General features: G+C 57.9%; 1 protein-coding gene across 1 annotated transcript in view; it reads left to right on the top strand.

The window, feature by feature from the left end:
* The window catches only part of RAI1 (retinoic acid induced 1), a 99,486-nt gene that overhangs the window by 22,382 nt on the left and 50,369 nt on the right, over positions 1-26,735 (top strand).

A 26,735-nucleotide genomic window follows, 5' to 3' on the forward strand; every position in this document is an offset into this window, starting at 1 on the left:
GTGTTGGGGCTTCCCCCTCCCCTTTCCTCCACAATACATTGGCGAGAGGTCTCGGCGACTGTGGCACCGGTGGAAGGCTGGGGGCTGAGATGGCGGGGCTGGTGGCCGCTGATGGGAAGGTGAGGGACGCCGGAGACGGAAGGAGTTTTGCTTAAGTTCGCAATCTGCGCGCTGGAGCCGGTCTGGCCGGGGAGGGCCGTCTGCGCACCCTGTCCTGCTCCAGGCAACCGGTGGGAAACTTCCCGAGAGCGCTGCCTCCCCGGGGACTCGGCGCCCCCGACGCCTCCGGGCGCTTCCTCCGGCCGCCGCGGCCCCTCCTCGCCGCCTGCGAGCGCTTAAGGTCGCGCTCTCCCCACCCCCGCCTTCCTCCCTCCCTCGGCAGCTTCCGGATCTGGACAGAGCTGGAGGAGCCGCTTCGAACACTTCCCCTGGAGACCCCTCCCCACTCTCCGCGCCATAGCCTGCCACACGGCCCCCCTGCCCTGCACCCCCGCCTCACGCGCGCCTGAGTGGCCAGGCTGACAATGAAATCTCGCGCCTTGTCGTCGGGGGTGGGGGTCGTAGCTGGGTCTCTCTGGGGGCCGCTGACCCGGAGCAGGGGGAGGGGGAGGGAGGACTTCTTGGGGGAGGGGCTTGTTTGGGTTAGAGACGTTGACGTCGGATGGCGCTGTGCGGGGGAGGGGGCGGGGGCAAGGTGGGGTTCTCGGCCGGGGGTCGTGGATTCTAGCCCCTCTTGGGCTTGCTGATTGGCTGGTGACTTCAGGCACGTCGGAGGCCCCCCTTAACCTCAGCCTCCTCCCCGCAACTCGGCCTCCTCCCCTCCTGTACAATGCGGGCTTCAGAGGTGATCCCGAGGGTGATGTGTGTGTGTGTGACGGAGTGTTTGTCTCCTGCGATCCACAGCAGACGCTGCTCCGGTGACCCGGAGATCCGGACGCCTCGCCCCCTCCCTCGGGGGTGGGGGGGAGGGGGAGAAAGGGGGAGGGGAGTGTGGGAACTTCTCCTTTTCCCACTGGGGCCATGGGAGGGGACTGCTAGACCAGAGATTTTTTTCTGGGGACCGCAGTCCTGGGGGGGGGGGGCTCAGCGCAAAGTAGGGGTCGCAGGGTCAGAAGCTTCTCAGCACTCTAAGCGCCTAGATCCTTTTGCTCCTTTGGGGGCCGGGGGGGGGTGTGGAACGCGTGAAGGGCTAGTTGGAACAGGAGTGGGGGCCGAGAAGAGTCAATGGAAATCTGCCTTAATTGGATTCCCAGGCGAGCATCGGAGGGAGCTAAAGGGGGCTCCTCCTCTTTCTCTTCCCGGGGTAGGGAGCCATGCCCAGGGACCCCCTAAACTGGCAACCCAGGCAAGGGAAGGAGATCCTTCTCCCTACTTAAAAAGGGGATTCCTGGGGGAGAGGGGAGGCACCGTGGGGGGCAGTGGCGGACAGTTTTTCAGGCTGTTCTGTGGCTTGGTCAAAGAACACAAAGAGTTAACCCTCCCCAGAAATCTGTCAGCCCCCACACAGCAGGGACACACTGTCGGACCCTTTGACGTGCTAACAGCGTGACACTGGCTGACAGGAGCTAGCAGATTCCATACTCTCTGCTTCCCTTCTCGGCAGCGGCAGGCAGCGGGACAGGACCTGGCTGGGTGGTGCCTTGTTCAGGGACCTTGGGGGGGAAGCAGAAATCAGAGCCCAGAGAGGGTACAGCGGCCATGTAGCCGCCTTGTGGCCCTGAGGGAAAAGGGGTTAGGGGCCAGGGTTAGGGAACTTGAAGTGGAATGGCCCTTGGGCTGGGGGTGGGGGTGGGTTTCTATGCCTTGCCTGGCTCCCCACCTCCCCACCTCGACCCTTAACCATCCACAGCTGGAGGCTTGGCCGTTAAGGGTGGGTTTCTGATCCATAGGCTAGACCATGAGACCCTAGCAGTTGAGGGGCAGGCCTGGCTGAGGCCAGGGGGAGGCAGGGCTGAAACCGGCAGGATTGATTTCTGCTCCTTCGGTGGCCCTATTATGGGACAAGTGCTCTAGGGTGTAGAGTTATTTGTGGGGTTGTCTCCCCCTCCCCCAATCCCCAACACACACACGCATTTGTTTCCTGCAGGTGAGAAGTGTTCCCTGCAGATCTCAGAGCCCTGGGGCCTGGCACACGATGGGCACTCCGCTCTGGCTGGACAAACACAGGAGTGAATGAATCAGTGATGAATGAATGAATGAACAAATGAATGAATGAGAAAGGGGAAAGTTTCTCAATTGGAGGCATTTAGTCATTTTAAAAAAAGCAGCCTTTCCGACATATACATTTTAAAATGCGGTTCAGAGAAAAATCTGAAACAGAGAGAAAGAGAAACAAGGTTACTGACAGCAGGCTATGACAATGTTAATATTTTGATGTACTTCGCAGTCTTTTTTGGGCTCCGTGGTTGGTTTGTTTTTTAAAGACTTTGTGGCCATTCTCTGTATTCAGATGTATATCCTGCTGTCTTCTCGTTGGCGCTAACAGGAGCCTTTTCCTGTTTTGTAACCAACTCTTCATAAACAGCCCGGGTAATGTCTTCAGGCTTTTCCAATCGGGTTGGAGGTGCCATCATTTACTTAACATTCCCCTTTTGTTCAACGTTCTGGATGCTCCTGATGAGGGAGGTAGCGGATATATTTCGCACAGAGCACTTTTTGGTGATGTTTAAGATGATTTCCTCCAAATGACGTTGCTGACGCAGAAGACTCCGACGTGCCTGCAGTGGCAGAAATGGGCTTCTCATTTTTCCAGAAGTGGGGCACTATTCTCCTTCCTTCCTCACAATCTAGAACCTTCTGTCAGAACGGAAAAGAGCCTTGGCAGTGAATCACCTGTCTTGGCCCCCTCCGTTGACAGAGGAGGAAACTGGGGCCCAGAGAGGGGAAGTGAGTCCCAAGGTCACACAGCCTTGCAGCCGCCGAGAACCAGCTACTCATCTGCCATTTTGGTTTCTGCTTGTGACAAGAGTTCCTAGGGATCTTTTAGGCTGACCTTGTCCATTTCACAGATGGGGGGGCCCTGAGACCCCAAGAGAGGAGAAGCACCCAGCTTGCCCCTGGCGCCACCAGCTGGAACGCCAGATACGTTCCTAAACCTGTCACATACTTTCTGTGTCATGCACAGTGGCCCCGTCCATGGATTCTGGGGCCACCGAAGTTCCTAGCCTGTGGCTTTTGCCCCTCTCAAAACTCCTCCTTCCTCTTTGCCATCCCAGTCTCCAGAAGGAGAATTCGAGGATCCAAAACAGGTGCAGTAAGAGGGGTGGGACTGCAGATGTCAGAGGATCCCAGTAGTTGTGCCCTTATCCCTGTGCCTCAGTTTACTTTTCTGAAGACCTAGCCCAGGGTCTGTTCAGGAGCTGGGGGCAGGTGTTGGCCCAGATATCCACTGTGGGGGAGTGGGGAAGGACCATCTTCAACTTCTTCTGATCTTAGATTGACCTCAGGAACGCCCCCCCCTCCGCCCCGCCCCAGGAAAGGAAAAGAGAGGAAAGGAGGGGAGGGAGGAGAGATAGAGAGGGACTAGAAAAGAGGGAGGGGAGGTCAGGAGGGAAGAAAATGCAAATGAAAGAAGAGAGTTAGCCCCCTCCCCCCAGCCTTGCTGAGCACCCAGGGGAGAGGCTGGGGACCGGCTCTCCCAGTGCAAGTGTCAGGGCTGGCCCACGCTGCGTGGCCAGGAAAGGCTGGATGTCCGGGGTGGGCTCTGTGAGGGCTGAGTGAAACAGCTGTTTGCAGGGCTCTGGAATCAGAAGGTTCCAGACCAGGTGGCTGGCAGGGAGGCAAGACCTCAGAGGCTTCTGTGGGGCAGCCCAGGGAGGGGGCTGGGGCCCTGGGTGCTTCTAGGGGGCAAGGTGGTCGTGGCTCGGACTTCCCATCCCAGGACAGAGACCTTCTGTTCCCCACTGCCAGGACGCCAGCTGGCTGTCGAGGTTAAGTGCAGCCCTTCCATGAGTGTGAGTTATTTGGGCATTTCTGTGGTGTGTGTGTGCTTGGGTGCGTCCCTGTGCATGCGTACACACATGCGTGCCTGCGTGTGCCCGTGTCTGTGTGTCTGAGCCTGTTTGTGTGGAGGTCGGTTTGCCTGCCAGCCTGGGTGTGTGTGTGTGCACGTGCGTGTGCCTTGGACCCTGTTGTATCTTAAGGGGTCTGTGTGTCTTTCAGCTCGGCACGTGTGCCTGCATGCATGTCTGTGTGTGTGCGAATCTGTGTGTATCCCTGCGTGTGCCATGTCTGTGGGTGTGTGCATATGTCTGTGAGTCTCTGATCCCATTTGTGCATTTCCGGTGGGGGGAGAGCGTGCCCCTGAGCCTGGGCACGTGCGTGTTTGTCTGTGTGTGAGCACACACTTTCCTCCTAATGGCCCCAAGAGGGATCCAAGCAGCAGGCTTTTGTGCTGCTTTCAAGGTTGCGGCTGGGTGGGTGAAGGGGGGGCGGCCTTCAACTGGAAAGGGGGGAGAGGCAAAAGAAAATCTTAAAAGACCGTCTTCCCTCTGGTCTCCAAGGAGATCAGCCTGTGAAATGATCCGCACGTTAATTAAAAACGATTATATCCTGATTGAGCCATTCCTGCTCACATCCCCCGGCCGGGAAGGCTGAGACTGAGACCAGAGAATGGAGAGAATGGGGCAGGGTCTGGCTGCAGGGCACAGCCCACGGAGGGGAGCGCACCTGGGGAGGGGGGGCCGAGTGGCCAGGTGTTAGGGGCGTATGCCCAAGGCAGATTTGAGCTTCTCCTTCGAATTTTAAAGGCCACCATGACCCTGCCTCCCCCAGCCCCCAGGTGGTGCTCCGTGAGGTCCCAGGAGCTGGGTGGCAGCCACCAGGCTCCTTAGATCCCCACTGGTGTGCTAGGCACTGGTCCTGTTGTTTACACAGATCCTGAAAATCAGCATTTGTGGTTCCGGTTTTACAGAGAAGTGACATGCTTGAGGTCACAGAGCCAGGAGTTAGGGACCCCAGGCTGGACCCAGTTCTCCAACCCCAAGCCTCAGACTGCACCCCCTTCCTAGCTCCCAGCTGCCCCTGACTCCCATGATGAGGGGTCCTCCCTCTGCATGCCCCTGGGGAGCTGAGAGGTCAAGGACAGGCCTTCTTGTCCTCCGTGGCACTCCTGAGATTGTCCCTTTCTGAGGTCAAAGCTGCACAGGGTGTAAGGCTGCGGTATCCGTTCATGTGGGGAGCCAGGTGACTCGCTGGGCGGCTCTGGTCTGACTCTTGTCACCTTCGCCATCTTGGGCAGGGCCGCCTCCCCTCCCTCTCACTGTCCCCCATAAAGTGGCTGACAGTTCCATAGCAGACCAGCCACAGGTGCCTCTTAGTGCCTGCGGCTGGCCACCGTGTACCCATATTCCTGGGTATATGCCACCAAGACCTTTCTGGAAAAAAATGCTGGGCCTTGTCACACTCTGCCTCACCCAGTTATCTCACCCCCAGTCAGCCTCACAAAGGCTGCAGGAATAGAAAGTAGCCTAATAATAATAAACCAGGTGGCCCTCAGCTTACACCCCAGAATCAAGTGTTGTCATGGTTCATAGTGATAGGTGCTTGGGCAAATGTGTAGGGACCCAGCTGTTCAAAAGGGTGGCCCCCTGCCCTGTCCCTTCCTGTTCCACACACTCCCCTGTGCCCAGGCCGGGCTTTTTGGAGAGGAGGACACCCCACCTTAGGTCAGCCACACCCAAAAGCACATGAGAGCACTGGCCACAAGCAAGGACTTTTTCCTCTTCTTTGAGCCTCAGTTTCCCCTTTGGACAGTGGGGATCATGGCTTTTTCCTGACAGGACTGTCAGAAGAGTAAGGAAAACCAGGTCAAGTTTGTTCAAATGTCTGGCAGCATCGGGACGCACAGAGGGGCTATTAAGTGTTCATCCGTGCTTCTGTCAGTGCAGGGCACCTGTGTGTTAACACGCAGGGGCCTTGGGTTTGCTGGCTTCTAGGGAAGGAGACGTGCTGTACTCTTTCCATGTTGTCTAGGAGACATCCTGGGGTTGAGGGGACTGTCATTGCAGTAGAAACCTCCAGGGAGCTAAGAATTTCGTAAGAATTTCACACACACACACACACTCCCCCCCCTCCCATCAAAAAAAGCATTATCAAAGGTAAGAGTGTCTGGACAGAGGGAGGGGATGGTCCTCCTGGACCAAGTTCCACATTCCTAGGGGGACCTTGACCAAGGGGAGGGTGCTGGGACCAGAACTGATGTCATGAGGAATTAGAGAGGCAGATGGGACCCAAAAAGTCCGCATCCACCTGTTCCCAAGGTCGGAATTGGAAGAGAGGCCGGCAGGTGTTGTTCACGGAACAAAAAGCCCTTTGAGCTGAAGCAAGTAGACATTCTGCCTACCTGCTAAGGCCCCACCTCCCAGGAGCGCCTTGACCCATAGAAGATCTGCCTTCCCCAAAAACCCTTTCCCAGGGCCTGAAATGACTCCTTTCTTCGCAGCCCAGGGTCAACGCATTGAAAGCCCTGCTTAAGATGCAAACCTGTTACCTTGCAGGAGTGATCCCGAAGCTGGACTCAGGCTGCGTAATGCAGGGCCCGCAACCTCCCAGACCCACAGGGCCAGTGGGCAAGGCTAATGAGGGGGTGGGGCCCATGGGGACTTCGTGGGGTGCAGCAGCTCGGCTCTGCCAGGGCAGCATACAGGGATGCAGCCCAGGGTGCCCGTCACGCACCTTCTTAGGAACCAGGATTCAGACGTTCACATCACAGCTCCTGGTTTATGCCTCCTGTCACCTAATCCAGCAACCCACCTGTGGCCAAATTCAGACACACACACACACACACACACACACACACACGCACACACACGCGCGCGCGCACCAGCCCAGCCACCAGTTTGGAGCTTCTTGGCTGAAAAGCTCTTACCCAGGAGGCACTATACCTGCCGTCTGTGCCTGGCCTCGATCCTCAGTCCGCAGGACCCTGAGAACTGTGCACAGCGCCAGCCTCAGGCCCGTCCCACACTTACCTTGGCCCTCGTTAGTGATCTTAGAGGTGAGGGTGTGGGAGCGGAGTTCTCACGTGCAGGGGTGCCTGGGCCTGACGGGAACAGGTCAGCCTGACCCGTCTTCTGCACACAGGACCAGCTTCCCGCAGCTGCTGCCATTGACGGGGCTCAGCGGGGAGGGGCGGCAGTGGGCCTCTGACGGGCACCTGGTGTGTAAGTCGAGTTTCATTTCCTTCCGTCCTTCAGACGGCTGCTGACAGCCCGGTGGAAGCACATCCAGGCCGTGCCCGGGGAGAGTCAGGGTGGGCCTCCCAGCCGAGGAACATGGGCCCTGGGTTTGGAAGGGGAAGCATTTGACCACAGGTGGGACTGGGGTGCTACACAGGATGCTGGGAGGCCTGGCGGCACGAAAGAGCCAGGACAGCTCTAGAAGGTCGGAGGTGGGAGGCAGGGGCGGGAGTGGAGGCTGAAAAGGAGTCTGAGGTCTTGACTGCGGTGAAGGGTTTTATCCCCAAGGCAGGGAACACAGCTGGAGCCCAGGCTTGAGGGGGGAAATGAGCCAATGAGGAGAAAAGCCAGGGAGGCTCAGGAAAGGGCCCCCAGCCCCACCCCAGTGAGGCTTTGTGACCTTAGGCCTGCTGTGAGCCTCTCTGGGCCTCCCCGTCGCCCCTCGGAACTGAGGCCTCCGATTCTAAGTGGTGGGGCCTGACAGGACAAGAGCATCCTCCCTCCTTGCACGGAGCTGCAGCTGGACCTGCTCCAGAGGGGACCCCTGCTCCCAAACCCCTGCCTTGGTTTGGGGGCCGCTCCGCCCAGCCCTGCGGTGTCTGAGCCCTGGGAGGGATTATTACATCTCGCTGGGGAAAGAGGTGGAACTCCTCGGGGACCCGTAATTACAGCCCAACAGATTGTAATTCCCTAAAAGAAGGCTTGGCACAGAGAGGGAGGAGTGGTACCCAGAGCCCCAGAGAAGACAGGAGGAGGAGGAGCCCTGGGGATGGGGGCAGCCTGGGGTCCAGAGTGATATATTAGTGTTAATCTGGAACCCCATGACTCCACGGGGCGTGTCAACAAGGCCTCCCCAGTGCTGGGCCTTGAGCACTTTATTATTTCCAATCTGCAACCTCTTTCTGCCCGGAGCGGGGGGGGGGGGGGGGGTCCTGCCATCCCCATTTCACAGATGAAGACATCTGTGCCTTGGAAAAATCCATGAACTCTGGCTCCAGGCCCTCTGGGCTCTAAGAAGCTGGGCTGGGGACGAACCCAGGGCCATGTTTGAGCATGGCCCTCCTTGCCGTTTATTTATGGTGGGGGTCCCAGCCGGCAGACCTTCCTGCACCCCTTCTGATACTCCCCGTGTTGGGGGTCCTCTCCCCGTGCTGTGGGAGGGGCAGGAGGGTCATGGGTCACGCTGCGGCGACGGAAGGGAGTTGGTCACCCCGGGCTGACGCTATCATTCACTTACTCACCCGCTCTGGGATGCCAGGCAAGAGTTGCTCTTCTCAGGGGCATGTCCTCATTTGTAAAAGGCTCGGGTTATCGTAGGGTTGCTTGTAGCCCAAACCGTCGGATCGGCCAGTAGGGCAAATCCTGATGGCGGAGGTAAGTAACCTTTGAGAATTCCTGCGCCCACCCCCCCTCATTCACCCTAGCTGTACCTTCTGAGCCCTTTGTGGTGTGAGGGGGGCTTCAGCTCTCACATGCTAGGGGGAAGGTGGGCTCTGTTACCATCCTGTGACAGAAGAGCACACGGGGCCCCAAAGAGGTCACGGAGCTCTGGGGAGAGCTATCACCTAGAGAATTAAGACACACTTTCTGCAGTCCTGCTGCCCAGCCTTTGCCCCTGCCCTAACTCCCCTGCTCCACACTTCGCTGGCCCCCCCCCCCCCCCATCAGCAGACCTCCCTTCCTCCAGGGAGAGGTAGAGAGACCAGGGCTTGAGAACCCAGACCAGAGACCGTTGGCTGGTGATGCCCTCAGACGGGTGCTGTTTGACCAGCACAGGGTTTTATTTGTTTTATTTTTTAAAGATTTTATTTATTTATTTATTTGACAGAGAGAGAGACAGCCAGCGAGAGAGGGAACACAAGCAGGGGGAGCGGGAGAGGAAGAAGCAGGCTCATAGCGGAGGAGCCCGATGTGGGGCTCGATCCCAGAATGCCGGGATCACGCCCTGAGCCGAAGGCAGACGCCCAACCGCTGTGCCACCCAGGCGCCCCTAGCACAGGGTTTTAAAGATTTATTTATTTGTTTGAGAGAGAGAGTGTGTGCGTCAGGCGGGTGGGGTGGAGAGGAGGGGGAGAGAGAATCTCAAGCAGACTCTTAGCTGAGCGCGGAGCCCGACAGGGGCTCGATCCCATGACCCTGAGATCACGACCTGAGCTGAAACCAAGAGTCAGATGCTCAACCAGCTGTGCCACCCCGGTGCCCCAGGGTTTTAAATATAACTTGAGATTTCACATAAAAGTCCTCCTTTTTGCTTCTCTGGAACTAGAAACCCACACGCCCACAGGGGGCTGCAGGCAGAGCTGAGATGGGCTGCCACCTTCTGCCAGGTTCCGTGCAGAATTGCCCCCCTGCGTAGCCCTCGGTTCCCATCCCGGCACCCCGGCTTTCACTGATCTTGGGCAGATTACATCTTTGAACCTCGTCTGTAAAATGTCAGAACCAAGGAACTGATTCCAGACTGTGTCTTGAAGGTGTTTTCCAGAAATTCTCCAGGCAGGGGAGGAAAAAAAAAAAAAAAAAGGTGCTCCAGGTTGGGGAACTGCCTGGGGAAAGATAGGGAGGTCCAAAAGGGCACAGAATACTTGAGAAAAATGGAGCTCTCCTTGCCTGCTACCTACGTGCTTGGTGAAGCCTGAGCACGAGGCCGGTTGGACTGTGCTGGTTTCATGACATGATTCATGCACCCCAGTCATTGAGACACCCCTCGCAGCATCCCTGACCAGAGCACCGGACGGAGAGAAGCAGAGGGCAGGGCGGTGAGGTGACCTGCCCCGGGTCCCAGCGATGGCGGGACCCGGACAAGGGCCCCCAATGCTCGACGACGGGTCGGGGGCCCGTTCTGATCTAAGACACTGTAAAAATTGGCTCTTAGGTGAGCTGCCTTTTCCTGTGCATTTTTAAAAATGCTCTTTTAGTTAATATGCGGGAAGGATTTCGATGTGCTCGTACATAACCTTTTGCTGAAGCGACAACGTGCTATAAAAGCGTCCCAGGAGAGCTGGTGTAATTTGGGCTGTGAGGGACAGAGAATATACCAATGCAGACCTCTCCGGAAGGCCCGCTGCTCCTCGGAGCTGGGATACCGGGGGAGGGGGGGAGGGGAGGGGGCCTCACCTCACCACGCCAAGGCCAGGCCTCCAGCTCTTTCCCATCTTGCCTCCAGGGACCACGTGTTTGTTCAGATCATGTTGGACTGTTTAGCTTTTTTTGTTCCGTCACATTTCTGAGTGAAGGTCTCAGTTCCTAGAGGAGGAGGTCTAGGTAGAGAGGAACGGTGTCCAGGGACTGCGAGCAGAGTGGTGGGACAGACACCGGAGCCCCGTTTGTAGGCAAGAGCCGGCCAGTTGGCGAGGTGGCAGACAAAGGGGCCCGTGCCGAGGGCAGATCGAAAGGCACCCTCAAGGTCTGTTCAGCGTTTGCCCTTGATCCCAAAGGATCCCAAAAGGGGGCTTAGGGAGGTTTCAGTTAATTGAGGCTGATTCTAAATCGGGAGGCTTAATAAATGGTAATTATTGTCCTGTGGGAGCAGACCAGAGCTACCAGTGCTGCTGGGAGCAGAGATCATGGATTCGTGGCCCCTTTCCCCTCCCACACACCTAGAGGCTCTGAGAACTTCCACCCACAGACGTGTCAGGGACAGACCTGGTGCAGACCAGGGGCCGCCTCCTCCCTTCCTGTGTGTGGGTTCCGGGCATGGAGGTGTATTGCGTGCCTGTGTGCGTGCGTGTGCGTGCACGTGTGTGCTGGTCCTGGGCCACCCTCCACCCAGCCATCTCCAGGCCCCTTACGTCCCCGCCTGTCAAGGGGCAGAGAGAAGAGGTTCTTCCAGGTGGAATCTCAGCAGGGCACGGCTTTGGGATTCCAGAAAGTGGCGCCGTGTGGACAGAGGTGACAGCGCACGGTTCTGGTCCCACCCAAAGAGGAACTTCTGTCATTTACAGTGGCCCAGAGGGGGCCCGGGCTGCCCCAAGGGGCAGGGCATGTCCCATCTTAACAGGTTTGCGAGCAGAGGCCAGACGCATACCTTCCTGTCCTTCGCAGTCCCTTCTAAGCCCACGTCCTGGCACGGGGCGTCCCCCCCGCCCCCGGCAGCTGACACACAGTGGTCCCTGAGGCTGCTCCATCTTGCCAACCCAGACCAGCCAGAGGGACCGACAAAGGGCTTCTGGCCTTTGGAGTCCCCAGAACTTGGCCTGGAGAGGCCCAGGGCGCGGGGATAAGGGTGATAGTATGTCACAGCGTACGTGTGATCGTGGGCTCGTCTGTGTGTCGGCCCCACGTGTGCACTTGTGTGAGCAGAGCTGCAGGTGTTAAGTGTGGCTGTCCGTGTGGAGAGTGTGTAGTGTGCATGGCTCTGAGCCGGGGGAGGTGGGCTGGGGGTGCGTGTGTCTGTGCACTTCGCAGGTGTTGGCCATCACATGCACGTGAATGCACTTGGGCTGGTGGCTGTGTTTGTGGCCAGGGTGTGTCGGGGGGGGCTGTGCCGAGCCCCCCTGCCAACTCCTTCTGTCCGTTTTTTCCCCACCCCAGACCCCCATTGCCACCCTTGCCCCCAGGTCAGACCTCAGGGGCTCCCAGTTGCCCCAGACCCTGACCATCGACGCCCCCACTTACGGGGCCTCGACACCTGCCAGCCCAGGTCTTGACCTCATCCTTGTTCCGGGCACAAGAGCAGGCCCAGCATGCGGCTGAGGGATCCCAGGGGACCATAGGGATGAGGGAGAAAGAGCCAGAGGAGGCCTCCTGGTCACTGCTCAGCCCATCCCCGGAAGGTCCTGAAGGAAGTGGGTTTCTTTTTTTTTTTTTTAAGATTTTATTTATTTATTTGACAGAGATAGAGACAGCCAGAGAGAGAGGGAACACAAGCAGGGGGAGTGGGAGAGGAAGAAGCAAGCTCCCAGCGGAGAAGCCTGATGTGGGGCTCGATCCCAGGACCCTGGGATCAGGCCCTGAGCCGAAGGCAGACGCTTAATCGCTGTGCCACCCAGGCGCCCCAAAGGAAGTGGGTTTCTGAATCCCTGCAGCATCTGCGCCAGACAGGGAGACCTTTCTGGAGCTACCATGGGCATTTCCAGATACAAGCCGGGACATTTCCAGGGATGGAATGTTTTTAGAACATGAGACGTGGCACTTCCAGGGACAGGACGAGGACATTTCTAGAGAGGAGATGGAGATAAGTATGAACATTTCTGGAGATAGGGGAGGGCATTTTCTGGAGTAAAGATGAAGCCGTTCTGGATTCCAGACATTGTTAGAGATGAAACATTTCTGGAAATGGACTATTTCTAGAGATAAACTGTAGTACCTTTGGAAAGGGAGTGTTTTTGAAGAAGATGCAGGAGTATTTCTGGGAATAAAATAGGGCATTTCTGGATTTGAGGTATTTTTGGAGCTGAAGTGGAACATCTCTAGAGATGGGATGTGATATTTCTGGAAGTGGAACATTCTTGGAGCTAAGATGGAGCCTTTATAGAGAGCACTGGCATTTGTGGAGATGGATTATATTTGAAGATGAGAGAGGATTTCTGGAGATAAGATGGAACATTTCTGGAGATGGAACGTTCTGGAGCTGGAAATTTCTGGATTCAAACCAAGCATTTCTGGAGAGGAAATTTGTCATTCTCAGAAAAGGATGGAAGATGGGATATTTCTGGAGGTGGTGTTTTCTGGAGACGAGGGGGCCGTTGCTAAAGCTGGCTGTATGCCTCTTGAGGAGTGTGTGGGGAGCGTCTCTCAGGAGGACCAGGAACACCCCCCTACCTGTGACCCTTGTTTTGCACAAGATGGGCCTGATGTCCAGAGGGGAGGCTCCTGCCCAGGCCTACTCTTCCTGTGAGTGGCAGAGCAGGCCTTCTGGGGACCTTTCCAGAGCCATCCCCTCCTTCAGGCCTGTGCTGGAATCCTCCCCAAGGGAGGCCAGAGCCCTCTCAGTCCTGTTCTTGGGGTCCCCACCCCCATCCTGGTGGGGCCCTGGCAGCCTCCAGGCTCACTGCAGGAACAGGCAGTGACTGAATGGTTAAATTTAATTTAATTCAATTTCTCTGGAGCCATCTGAGGCTTGCTCCCCAGCCCTCTCTGCCGGGAGCCCCCACCCTCTCTTGAGCCAGTATCTCCCCCCCCCCACCTTGAAGCAGCCCTGAGGTTGGCCTGGCTTCGGCAGAAGGAAAGGGGTGGGGGGGTACAAGGCTGAACATGGGTGAAGGCCCAGGTCTCTGCTCCAGCCCAGGCTGACTGGGGTTGGGGGGGGCGGGAGGTATGCCAGGCTACCTCCCCCCCCAACTTCAAGGAAGCGGCTATAGAGGCCTGTCGCCACTTGAGCCGGGCTGGAGCCCCGGAGTAATTATTTCTCTTCCTTAATTGAAATTTCAGCCTCAGTGATCCTGCCTCAGAAGTGTGAGGTGGGGGAGGGTGCCTGGTGGGGTGGGAGAGGGCGGGGAGCCCCCTTCCCTGCCCCCAGAAGGCGGGAGGCAGCACCAGCCTCCAGGCCCCAAACGCTGGTGGTGGGCGTGGGGGTGGAGGGAGCTGGGGGGTCAAGGGTGGCCATTGCTTCAGGCCAGTTATGGCAAACTGCAGATAAAAAGCTGAACCTTTCACCTGGCGGGTGGGGAGAAGGTTGAGAGGAAGAGGACGGTGGGCCTGGGGCAGGTGTACGATTGGGGGCAGCCTGTGTTGAGGGGTTCTGAGCCAGGCTATCGTGAAGGAGCGGGCAACTGGGGGGGGGGGGCCGCTGCCACCTCCCAGATCTGGCATGGGTCTGGGGGGGTCCTGGGGGGCTGTGACTCAGGCAGAGCAGGCCCAGTTCCTGGTTCAGGGCGGGGTGAGGCAGCTGGCCTGGTGGGGTGGGCTGGGCTGTGGCTGGTGGGGGCTGAGGAGGCTGTTTTCCCAGCTGCGGTCAGGCTGGGCGGAGCATCCGGGCTGGGCGCTGGGTCACCGTGCACACAGACACACACACTCTCTCTCTCTCTCTCTCTCTTCTCCCTCCCGCCCCTTCCTCTCCCTCTCTCTCTCTCTCTCTCTCTCTCTCTCTCTCTACCTGGGTGGTCCCTGCTACCCCACAGGGCCTGGGGCCTGTCTGCTGGTGGAAGCAGAGGACTGGGGAGGGGGGGGCCAGTAGGAAGCAGGGGAGGGGAGCCATGGGCTCCAGACAGGCCAAGGGTCCACCCCTCCTTGAGCTTCTGAGGGGCGGCTCCAAAGTGTTCAGGCTAAATGTATAGGCTTCCAGCTTCTACCCACATTTGTCCAGACTCAGGCCAACCCTGGGCCCCATCACAGAGGAGCAACTGTGGTCGTCCCTGCCTCCAGGCCCTGGTGCTTGCCATCAGGGTCTCAGGATTTCCCAACTGGGAAATGGGATTTGTGGTCAGCTTGACGGGGGTTTTCAGGGTTGAAATAAGCTGCCAGGTGCTCAGGGCTGCAAGCCCAGGCTGTCCCTCTGAGCAGGCCCAGGCTGGCACCCCTGCACGCAGTAGGAGCTCAGGGAATAGGACAGCGATGTCATCAGTGTTGTGACCGAGATGGTGTTTTCCCTGCACCCAGCAATGGCTGTCAGGGGAGCTCCCTGCCCGGGGCCTTCTCCACCCCTGGGTGGACAGGTTCTGTGACAAGAGAGACTAAGGCCTTTTGGAGTAAGGACAGGGTGGGGAGAGCGATCAGGAGGTGGCTGCCTCTTCCACACACGCGGCTCCCACGCGCACACACTGGACGTCACACATCCATTAAGAGCTCTCTAGAAAACCCATTGAGGTGAGAGCCACGCTCTGCAAGGCCATGTCAATGCAGCTTGCCCGACCCCTGGAGCGCAAAGCTCGCAGCCCATCTTGGGGGGGTGCGGGGGGTGGGTTGTGGCAGCCCTCCAAGGAGAACAGGGACAGAGGAAGATGCATGGAAGGGACAAGTCAGTCCCAGGAGCTGGGGAAGGGAAGAAGGTGCCACCGCATTTGTGGTCGTTTGCTTAGAGAGCGAGGAGGACAGACACAGGGAGAGACGGGGACACCAGAGACAATCTGGCAGCAAGATGGGGGGGGGCGCTTGGAGCCTGAGCTTGACCCAGCTGCGGAATGTCTACTGCTTGACCTCTGCCTGGGGCGCTTGGGGAGCTCTGTTCTGGCTCAGCTCCAGACATCTTCAATACCTGCCCCTTCCCCTGACCTCCCGCCGCCACAGTGGCCTCCCTTGCCCCACTGCTTGGGGATTTTGAGGCCTTAAGCCACCTCCCTCCAGGAGCTGGGCTGGGTTCTCCCGACAGTGGGGGGTTGGAGGGGACTGGAGCAGCAGCGAGGGCACCCCAGAGGCCACCTGGGGTGGCTCCCAGGCGCCAGTCCAGCCCCGTCAGTCGGGCTGCTGAGCCGACCTTGTCACCCTGGGTCCAGAGAGAGGGCAGCCCCTCCCCCACGCGCACAGAGCCGGCAGAGCTGACAGGACTCACCTTACGGGGTGCAGATAATTCCCTCTCTCCACTGGGGGGAAGCAGGAAGCCTCCCGATGCCAACCCTCCACTGCCGCTGGCATCCCAGAGGATGTGGGGATCGCTCACCCGCGTGGGTCAGACCCCATTCTGCTTTGGTGTCCGCCTAGAGCCTTGGGAGACCCTTCAGGACGTCTGCGTTTAGGAGCGGGTGCGTGTGCGGACACACAGATGCGCGCCTTTGCAGTCCTGTGGCCCGGGGCTTCCAGCTCCCCCTCCATCCAGAGGAACCCTGGGTCCCAGGGGCCAGTGCTGTGCTCTCTTCCTCTGAAACACCTTCCCGAGGCTCAGAGCCCTCACATGGCTGCCCCTGGAGAATTGGGGTCACTGTCCCCCCAGATGCTCCGCGTCCACCCTGTTGGAAAAATGGGATGTCCCCTCTCAGCCCTGAACATGGCCAGCTGGGGGAGGGACCTGTCAGGAAGACCCCGCCAGAGAGTGGAAGAACTTGCACCAGGCCACATGGTCCATCGGTGGTGGGGCTGGGATTCGAACCGGCCTCCACAGACCCCAGCTCCCGGGGAAGAGAGGTCCAGGCAGCACAGGCCTGTGGGACAATGGTATGTTTTGTATTTATTTCTGACCCCCACCCCTTGGCCCACCTTGGCAGGCCTCAGGGCACACCCTCTCTTGGTTTTCCCCCAGAACAAAGCGGCCTCTACTAGGCATGCCAAAGTGGAGGCTTCAATCAGAGCCGGTGAAAGGGAACTCCATCTCCGCCTTTTGTTACTCAAGGAGGGAGTGTGGGGAGTGGATTTGCCCTTGAATGGGGAGACAGGGAGACTAGGCTGGGGGTGGGGGGTGCGTGCTCCAGGATAGGGCAGGGGCAGACATACCTGCGACCAGACCTCTCCCTACCCCGCTAGGTGGTCATTTTAGTATTCAGCGCGCACACACACGCACACACACACGCGCTGTCACACACACGCACACTCAGATGCACTCACACGTGTCACTCCCATCTTCCCCACCACCCTCTGAGGTCCCCTCCAAGCCAGGAAGCAGAGAAAAAAAGAAGGAGAAAGGGAAGAAGAAAAAGAGAGATTAGTGGGAAGAAAATCCGCTTCTGGAGTTACCTTAGTTACCAGCTCTAATGACTCGTGGGGCGGCTCGGCCACCTTCCTGTGCAAGAGGACCCTCCCTCCCAGACCCCTCCATCACCCCATTAATAAGATGGGGCCCTTGTTCCCGAGTTCTTCAGCAGAAAGGGAAGAATCAAGGACTTTTCAATAAGAGAGAACTCCCTGGGTGGTTTTGAATAGTTGCTTTTTGTGTGGCAGCGAGGGACTGGTCCTCTCCTCGGCGCCCTGCCCTGCCCTCCTCCCTCCGCTGCTCCGTCTGGAGCCGCCTGCTCTGGGGTCTCCAGATGGATGAGCTGCTTTCTCGGGAGCCCGGTCCTTTATTGTTCCTGCCTTTCCCTCCTGACACCCTCGGCTTAGCAGAGGCCACGGGCGTCCTTTGCATCTCAGGAAAGCTCGAGAATCCCCAAGGTGATTCTAAAAAGGCTTAAACCCGGGGAGTGGGGCTCAGCGTGGAGCACCTGGTCCCAGTCCTGTGCTGGGGAAACAAAGGCACGGTCCCCACATCTCCGCCAAGCTCACGGCCATTGCTTCGGTGCCAGGAGAAGGGGCGTGAATGGAGGCGAGGCTGGCCAAGGGGAGATGACGGTGGAAAAGGAGAGAGACAAGCAAATCCGTTTTATCAGACGCTGCATATCTTAGGAAAGCACATTTCAGCTCTTTTGGCTTTTGGCAAGCTGGTCCTACCCTTTAATTTTCTAATAAAAAGGAATTACGTTTGCTGAAAAGGCAGTAACCAGCTTCGTGTCAGTGTCTCTTGTAGAGACCATAATTCCCATCTTGGGTGCCTGCCGGCTCAGGGCTAGAGGGTGGGCTCCTGCGTCCAAAGGTGATGCCGTACAGGGGCCAAGGGGCAGGGACACTGAGGCAGATGGCGGGCAGGGCCATTTGGCTTTGCCCTGCCTACCCTGCCCTGGGCTGTCCACCCCCAGCCTGGCCTCAAGCTGTGGTTCCAGGCTCCCCACCAAGGCCCCAAGACTCATAGCAGACACTTAATAAATATTTGTGGCATGAATGAATGCATGAATTCGTATTGCTGAGGCCTGGGGTAGCTGGCAGGGTGCTCTGAGGGTCGGATCTTTGTCGAATGAATGAACGCATGAGTGCATGCATGAATCCGTGCTCTCGGGAGTCTGAAGTCACCTATCTGGAAGGACTTACCAACCCTGTACCGCTCCCTGCCCCCTCCCCCCCAACCACCCCTGGCACTGAACTCGCTGGAAACTTGCCAGAAATCATCTTTTTAAAAATATGTGTTTATTTTATTTTTTTTAAGACAAAACAGAAGTATGTAAAGTTGGAAGTGCATGTCCCCACAGCTCTATCCCTGAGTCCCCAGAGTCAGAGGCCGGGGCCCCATCCTTTAGCCCTTCCTCCTGTCACTGGGAATTCTGTGCCTTACGCCCACTTTCGGGTTTCCTCCGGGGGGACCCTTTGGCACACACTATTCTGTAGCCCTCCTCGGTCATCCCCCTGCCCGCTTGCCAGCCTGGGCCACAGGAAGCACGCAGTAGGGCCTTATGTAAGTGTCCTGTCTCTGCGGGGTGGACACGGGGACAGCGTGTTTTGCTGTTACAAATACCTTCATTCCAGTCCCAGTTTTCAACAAGCGCACGTAGTCAGAATACTTACCACAGGTGGGCACATGGTAACTGGTAGCCTTTGTGATTTGGAAGGAATCTGTGCTCCGTTCCATGCCCCAAACATCTCTTGTACCCCTTCTGTGTGCCAGGGACCCCCCGGTTCCAGAAGGGTGAGGAGCCCCTCCCCCCAGCAACAACATCGAGGAGCCCAGCTGCCCTGCCCCCCAGCAGCCTGGGCACTGTCAGACTGATTTATGCCGCTGGAAATGCCAGGGCACGTAGGAAAGCAGATCTCGCACACAGCATCCTTTCTGGGGCTGACCCCAGTGTAGAGGTGTGGAGGCAGCCCCCTCCTCCCCCTCCCTGCCCCACATCCAGCTCCCAGGCACCATGCCACTGCACTTCAGCCCGCAGACGTGGGAGCAGCCTGGGGCTCATCTGGCTGGGCATTTGGGAAGAGACACACAGAAAGGCCCAGCATACCTTCTCTGGGCCTGTCTGAATCACAGCCCCTGGGGGTGGTCAGGAAAGGGAACTATAACAAGCCCCTCGGGGACCGCTGTATGCCAGCCAGGACAGGGAACCAATACAAGGTGTAGCAATATCAGGGACATCTTTTAGGCTGGCCAGGGCCTGGTCCTTTCTGCAGCTGGGCAACAGGAGATCTCATGGACTGGAGATGGGGAGGGGAAGGGAGATGGAAGTGGGAACCGGTGAGGGGACCAGTGGGAGATGTTGCTTCCTAAGATTCTGGTTTGGGCAGTGAGATAGGTCACCTTTGTGTCCCCTGAACAGTTCTTGGCGTACAGTGAATGCTTAAGAGACTTAGCTTATAGACATGAGTGACTTTGGATGGTGGCGCTTATGTCTATGCTGACTTTAGGGTCCCAGTGGGACTGCCAGGATCAACCCCTCTTTCTCACTGACAGCCTACTTGTCTGCGGGGGGACCCAGTTGCAGTCTGGGGTATCATGGGTTTCAAGTTTCCCATGGTTCAAATGCCAGCCCTCTGCCCTGGATGACCTTCCCTGCACTGAGCCTCTGTTGGCTGTTCTGTAAACTGGGCGGGATCATCTTGGCACACCCAAGGTGGCCATGAGTGGTAGCAGCCAAGGAGGAGAGCCCCTGCACAGAACAGAGTCCATACCAGGTGATTTCCCCAGGGTGGCCTTGATGTGGTTTTCATTCCAAATCATTTTTTAATTACAAAAGGAGAGACACGATGGTTGTAAGTAGAAAAGGAAGAGACGTTGGAGGGACATGAATAGGTCAGAGTCCCTCTGCACAGAGGTTTTCTTGGAGGCCAATACTTTTCCTCCTCTAATGTGGGCCCTTCGATTGTGTGTGTGGGTGTGTGTGTGCGCGCGAGCATTTGTGCGCGGGCACACACACACTTAAATCTTCATAGAGCACCTACTGTGTGTGAACCCCGAGCATTTAGAGACGACTCAGACCCCGGGTCTGCCTTTAGGGGGCGCTCTGCGTCCTGTTGGGGAGACTGGAACCTGATAAATTAGCCTTTGATGGGGAGCCCGCTGTAAGAAGATGAGGTAAGGGGGGGGCACAAAGGTAGGAGTTAACGATGGCTGGCGGGTCGGATGGGGAGCAGGAAGGGCTTGACGGGGCCGTGGGGTTTGCACTGGGCCTGCACAAACGTTTGGAAGGGTTTGCAGAGAGAGGGGAGCAGGAAAAGCCCTCAGGGAGAAGGAGGGAGGGAGGGGGCTGGGGACTGTCGGGCTTTGGGATCCCGGCAGGACTGCCAGGGTCGGCCGCTGCGTGCGAAGCCCCCGTGAGAGCCTGGCGGCGGCGCGCAGCACGTGTGTGCTGGGGCCGGGCCGGGGGTGGGGGCGGCGCGGGGGCGCGGGGGGCCCGGACGCCTGGGCCGGAGTGTCTGCTTCCGTCTGTGAGTACCAGGAGCCGCCGCAGCTTTGATGCAGGGAAGTGAGCCGGGCCGGTGTGTGTGTTTGAGGGCGGCCTCCCTCCGGCAGAGCTTGCGGGAGGGCGAGGGGGTCAGGGTGCCCCCGGGGGCGGGGGCGGGGGCGGGGGCGGCGCAGCGCCGGGGGCCGGGACGTGGCCGGAGGGGAGGGCGGGGCGGCGGCGGCGGTGGGAGCGGCTGTGCCGGCGGCGATTGGACGCGCGCGGGGAGGGCGGGGCCTGGGGCGAGTGCCGGGAATGGCCGGTGCGCGGCTCCTGACGTGGGCGGGCGCGACGTGGGGCGGCCGGGCCCGGGTGGGCTCTCGGCTCGGGGAGCGCCTGGCCCTCAGGCCCCGGGCCCCCTTTCCGGGCAGCATGCCCTCCACCAGCGCCTGGCAGACCCGCGCTGCACACAGCAGCGGGCGGAGGCCTTTGTGCTTTCCAAGTCCTCCTCCGGGGACGCGGGTGCTGACCGAGCCGGCAGATGCCCCGCTGGTGCCGCCGCCGCCACCCACCACCCTCTGACGCTCAGCTGCTCCCCAGAAAGAAAGACCTTGTCACAAAGGGAGGGAGGGAGAGGACGCGCTTCCGCGACGCAGCCCATCTGGGAGCCAACGTTATTTTCCTGATTGAAGGAAACATCTGTTCCTGCCTCTCCTTTCAGAGAGAGGCGGGCAGCAGACCCAGGACGAGGGAAGTCGCCGGGCTCGTCCCTGGCTCTGAGCAGGAGGCTGGAGAACGTGGCTGAGCCCAGGACCTCCGTCCTAAGGGGTTTAAAACAAGCCACCACCATTCTCTGCCCAGTTTCCACCCACCTGCTGCTGGCCTGCCTGGCCTGCCTGCCTGGCTGCCTCTGTCCCTCGGTGGACTTCTGGTCAGCTGCTTCCACCACCCCCTAGATGCCCGCGGCTATCACCGCCTCCCCTCAAGTCCAGGGGCTCCTGGGGCAAAAACTGTAGCCTCCCCCCGAGTGCCATATGTGTTTATCGAGGGACCCCTTCATTATTTCTCACACACACACAAGCCATGTTTTTGAAAGATACGGCTGCCAAACAAACTGCATTTATTACATAATGATTAATTCATTGCCCCCATTTCTTATTAATCAAAGACATCCATAACTGCCTATCCGAGCTTTGGGTGGGGGAGATAGCCAGCAGGGCCTCGAGCTGACAGCCTTCTGGCCCAGAGCAGGGGCACTGCTAGATTTCTGTCGCTGTGGCCTCGTTTGGGTAAATGCACGGTACCCCTGAGGTTTCTAGAAGAAATAGAGACAGCTCATGGACCCCCCACATATCACCTCTCCGAGGCCCTGGGGCCACCTGGGATGTTTTATCACCCCTTCTCCAGCCAGCTCTGAGCTCAGGCTGGCTGCTTGGCACTTGGCCACTGGCTGACCGACGGCTTCGCAGAGGATGAGGGAGAAGGAGTAAGCTTGTCCGCATCCCTGGAAGCTGCCATTAGTGGCAGCCGGGGAAGGAGATGGGAGCCTGGGCTGAGGTCAGGACTGCTCCGGGCAGAGCTGGAGGGCAGCTGACAGAGCACTGTCCTGGCAAGCTGGTCCTGGGCACCGAGGCGGAGAATCTTGGGGTCCCAGGGCATTTGAGGTGCTATCCTCTCACCTCCCAGGGGCAAATCAAGCTTGTGTTTTTAGTTCTTAGAATACATGAGGAGTCTGAGGTTGGGCCAGTGCCATCTACCCCTTTACCCTCTCATCCAGCATCAACTGTGTGACCTGGCATCCTCCAGGAATGTCCCTGACCTCAAGGTGTTCACAGTCTAGTGAGGATACAGGCAGATGCCCAAATAAGTCATTGCTACCCTGTATGGTGTCAAGCCACGGGTTGCCCAGGAAGGCAGGAAGCAACGAGAAGGCACATACCTAAACCGGGCCGTGTGGTCAGGGAAGCCTTCTTGGAAGAGGCGCCATTGCTAAGTGTCATTGGTTAATTTTTTTTTTTTTTGTCTGCTTTTTAAATAACTGCTTTGTGCCACATGCCATTAGGTGCTTTTCACATACGTTGTCGTGTTTAATTTGCACCAACAACCCCGTGAGGTAGGAAATAGCTTCCGCATGTTCTCGATGAGTAAGCTAAGTATCAGAGGGGAGGTTGCTTGGCCAACTCACTCAGCCAGGATTAGAACTCCAAGTGGTTCTTAAAAGATGGCAGAAAAGATGTTAGGGGATGGGAGGTGAGTCTGGCATGCCTGGCAGAAGAAACAGCAAATGCAAAAGCATGGCAGTGGGAGCCGCTGGGGCATGAGGGTGTATAATGCTAGAGTAAGGAGAGGGGCCTTGAGTCATGGAGAGCCTTGCATGCTGGCAGCAGAGAGCTAGGGAGCCACAGCAAGTATGTGAGTTGGGGCGACGTCCCACTGCAAGGGGTTTCCAGTGGTCTCACTGGGGGCTCCAGCTCCGAGGCAGACCTCCTGTGCCCGCACCCCCCGCCTGCCTGTCTCCTTTTCGTTACCTGGCGATAGACATACATCCCAGATCTGGTATGTCTTTTTCCCTGCTTCTGACCTCAGGAGACAGCAGTCAGGCTGGCATCAAGCATCAGGGAAATGCCCAACACATCAGCCCCCCGGGGGCCTCCTGGACCTCTCCACAAATCCTGCAATGCCCATCTCAACTGTCCCTGTCCATAAAGAGGTTGAATGGCGGCCAGCATCTGCCTGTCAGCAGAGAGTTCCCGCTCTTAGCACCAGCTCGCTGCGCTGCCTCCAGGGACGGTCCTGCCCGCCTCCCCAGAGAGCCGGCACTTCCGCTGCTGCCTAATGGCTCTCCCGGCTGGAGACAATCCTTGATATTTAGCCCGCGTGGCAGGAGCCTTAATAGCAGCAACTCTCCCTCTCTGCTCCTGCCTCCTGAGCTCCAGAGACAGCCCTGCTCACCTTCTTCTGAGCTGACACCACCCTGCCCCCCCACCCCCGCCCCCAGGCGTCAGGCAGGGCCTTCCTGCACACTCTGGGTAATATCCGGAATGAACAACCACCCAGCAGCATCTTGCCTGTGGTGTTTTCTCCTCTGAGATCCAGAGATGCCCTGCGAGAGAGTGTTATCGGTGTGGCCTCCATTTTAAAGATGAGAATACTGAGGCTCAGAAGGGAGCCACGATGAAGACAGATCATGTGGGCCTCATCTTTCCTCCTCTTGGTTCCAGGAAGTGGCCCGTGTTCCCTCATGCCTGCAGGACCTTCAGCACCACTGGTCTCTCTGCCTGGAGCTCTATCCTCCCTTCTCTCCCCTCTCTCTTAAGATTCCATCTCGGGGAAGCCTCCACGTCCCAGTACCCCTGCCCTTAGAATTTACTAAGGATGGCCTTCTTCTGCACACTAAGGGAGCTCCACAAGGGGAGGACTCACCCCCTCTGTGTCCCTAGCACCCAGTATGGGACATACAGGCCCTCAAAAATATTTACTGAATGAGTAAATGAGCAAATGGGTAAGTGAATCCTTGTGCTAGTTAGGATAAGGCTAGTTGCAGTAACAGACAAACTCTAACATTTCTAGAAGTTTATTCTCCATGCATGAGGGTAGCGAGAGTTTCTGGTTGGTGGACGATTTCCTCCGTGGGGTGAAAGGTCTTAGCCTTCCCGTGTGACCTCACGACGGTCCTCACGCCTGGAATGGGTGCATCACTCCTACTCACATTCCACTGGCTAGAATTCAAGTCATGTGACCGTGCCCCATTGCAAGGGAGGCTGGGAGATGTAGTCCAGCTGTGGCTCTGCAGCAGGATCTCGGTTTTGTAGACTTCACAGCTTCCCGTTAGGGTTACTATATGAGTCTCTTTAACCACCAGAGCCAACCTTTACTGAGTCCTTCCCATGGTTCTAAGCGCTTTTCTCACATTGGCTCAGTTCGTGTGCATAACAACCCTGCCAGGAGGTATTATTATTGTCCCTGTTCACAAATGAGGAGGCTGGGGTTCAAATGCTCTGTGAAGGGGCAGAGCGGACTCAGGGACCCTGCCCTACTTCCTTCAAGTCTACCTGGAAACACACCACCGGTGTCCAGGGGAGACTCTCATTCCCAAGCCTCTGCACAGGTATTTAAGTAAGGAGGCCAGTGTCCAGAAGAAAGGAACTGTATGCAGACTGAGTGGTTGCTGGCTTCCCTTTGTCCTGGTCTGTGAAGGTTTTGACTTTCCCTGGGACAGAGGGTCCATCTCTCTGAGGGCTCAGCACTCTTCCATCATTTCAGCTGTCCATTTCTGGAGGGCTTCTGTTCCTCACCACCTCCCCTGCTCCAGGCCTGTGCCAGGCCCCACCTGTGGCTGGTGGGGTAAGGCAGGACTCGCCCTCCCACCCAGCTGGAAGGCACACACGTGGCTACCAACTATTGGCTGTCCACTCTGGGTTTTGTCTCCCAGCCCCTTATGATTGGCAGGTGCTCTCCTGCTGGCCTTTCTGCCACTTAGCAGCAGCCCCCCTGCCTCTCACCCCGTGCAGAGAAAGGACAAATACCCCTGGTGGGAGAGCTGCAGGGGGATGTCGGTCAGTGCTATGATCGGGTCTGTATGGAGGATAGCTCTGGGGGATGGCATCCTCCCAAGCCAGGTAGCCCAGGCTTCCCGGAGCAGGTGACATTTGATTGTCCCTTGAAGGCGAAGGCGGTAGTTTGTCAGATTGAGACATGGGAAGGGCGTTCCAGGCAGAGATAACAGCTTGTACAAAGGCTGAGAGAGTCTGGCTTGGCTCCTGTCTCTGCATCTGCCCCTAGAGCCAGGTTTGTTGCCCAGACCAGTGACCCAGGTCCTTCCAACCTATGCTGAAGAGGGAATGTCTCCTAGTCTGTGGAGGAGGAGAGGAGGCATGGGAAAAGAAGAGGAAAGGTCCCCATGAAAGGAAGAAGGTGAGGTTGGAAAAGGAGCAAATACTGAGTAGGCTGAGCACCTGCTGAGGCCCTGACGGGGCCTGGATCTTTTTGCTGCCACCTCAGGCCTTGTCTCCTCTTCTCCCCTTGTTCACTCAGCTATGAACACGGTGGCCTGCTTGTTCTCTATCATGCACACTGATGCCTCAGGGCCTTTGCACTGGCTGTTTGCTCCAGGTCTGACGCCAGTGCTCTCACCACAGATAGCCATGCCCCTGATTTCCTCTCCTCTTTAGCCTTACCTCAAATGTCGCCTCTTAATGAGACCTACCAGATCATCCTATTTAAAACTACAAACCATCTGCCTCACATTCCCACTCTCCTTACTCTGTGTTTTCTGCAAAGCACTTAGTCACCTTCTAATGTCCTGTACACTTAATGTTTTTGCTTGTTGGCTGCCTCCGTCTGTCTCCCTGCCTCCCCACGGTAAAATCCTACCCCAGGGCCGGACTTTTTAAGTAAACTCTACCCCCAACGTGTGGCTGGAACACCACCCCAAGATCAAGAGTCGCATGCTCCACCCACTGAGCCGGTCAGGTGCTCCCGGATTTTTTGTTTTTAATCTTGTTCAGTAGTGGATCTCTAGCCCCTGAACACAGTTGGCGCTCAATAAGTGTTGAAATTAATGAGCGAGTTCAGCCCTGGGCAGACTGTGACCCCATTTCAATGACGAAGGAGTGGAGGCCCGGGGTCTCGCGGTCACGTGGTGGGGGGCGGCCCTACGTAGTGCGGGAGGGTTATCTGCCAATCTCTAGCATCCACCTCTCATTGTCGGAGGGCCGGTCCCACGACAGGGCGCGGGGCGGTGCGAGGGCGCAGGTAGTCATGGTTACAGCGCCAGAGACGCCTTGTATTTCCTGCCTTTTGTGTTCGCAAGAGCCCCAGCCCCCAACCCGGGCCGCCGTCCCTGATTAGCCGTCACGCTGCGGAGGGGCGGGGCGGTCCCAGGAGCCCCGCCCAGCCCCGGAAATGGGCGTGGTTAACCCGTGTGGGCGGGGCACCGAGGCAAGGCGTGTCACTCCTCAGGCGCGCGCGGCCGGTGATTAACAAGCCGGCGCGGGCGCGCGCGGCTGGAAAAGGGCGGGGCTTCCGGAACAGCAGCTCTGGGATCTTGGTTTGGGGGGTGAGTGCGCCATGATGGCGGCCCCCGACAAAGGGAGCCTCGTGCCGGCGGCTCTGCCTCTTGTAGTTTTCTCTGGCCCCCCCGGGGTCTGAGAATGAGAGGCCCGGCCCGACTGGGCCAGCACTTAGCGGTCCACCCCTGCTGACCTAGTGGCTGACCTGTCCCAGGGCTGACCACCATACTTAGGCGCTGGCCTGTTCCGCCCCTTCCCACCGTAGGGCCTTCGTACCCCATTCTCTGTTCCTGGACACTCTACTTCCCTTTCCCTGGCCCATTCCTCACTCCTCCTCAGGAAGCTTCCCACGTAGACCACTTGCCCTGTTGTGCTTAACAGCTTGTCTCCCTTGCAATTGTACCTTTATTTGCACCAGACAGAGTGCCGTGGGTGGAGGTGGGGCTGCCTGCGGCCTGGCACACAGTAGGTGCTCAATTTGTATTGTTGAATGAATCCATTCATCAGGCTGCCCCGAAGGCCTCCTTGGCAGGCCCAGTGCTGGATGCTGGGACTTGGGAGAA

Source organism: Ursus arctos, unplaced genomic scaffold (genome assembly GCF_023065955.2).
Source record: "Ursus arctos isolate Adak ecotype North America unplaced genomic scaffold, UrsArc2.0 scaffold_14, whole genome shotgun sequence".
NCBI classification, from domain to species: domain Eukaryota; kingdom Metazoa; phylum Chordata; class Mammalia; order Carnivora; family Ursidae; genus Ursus; species Ursus arctos.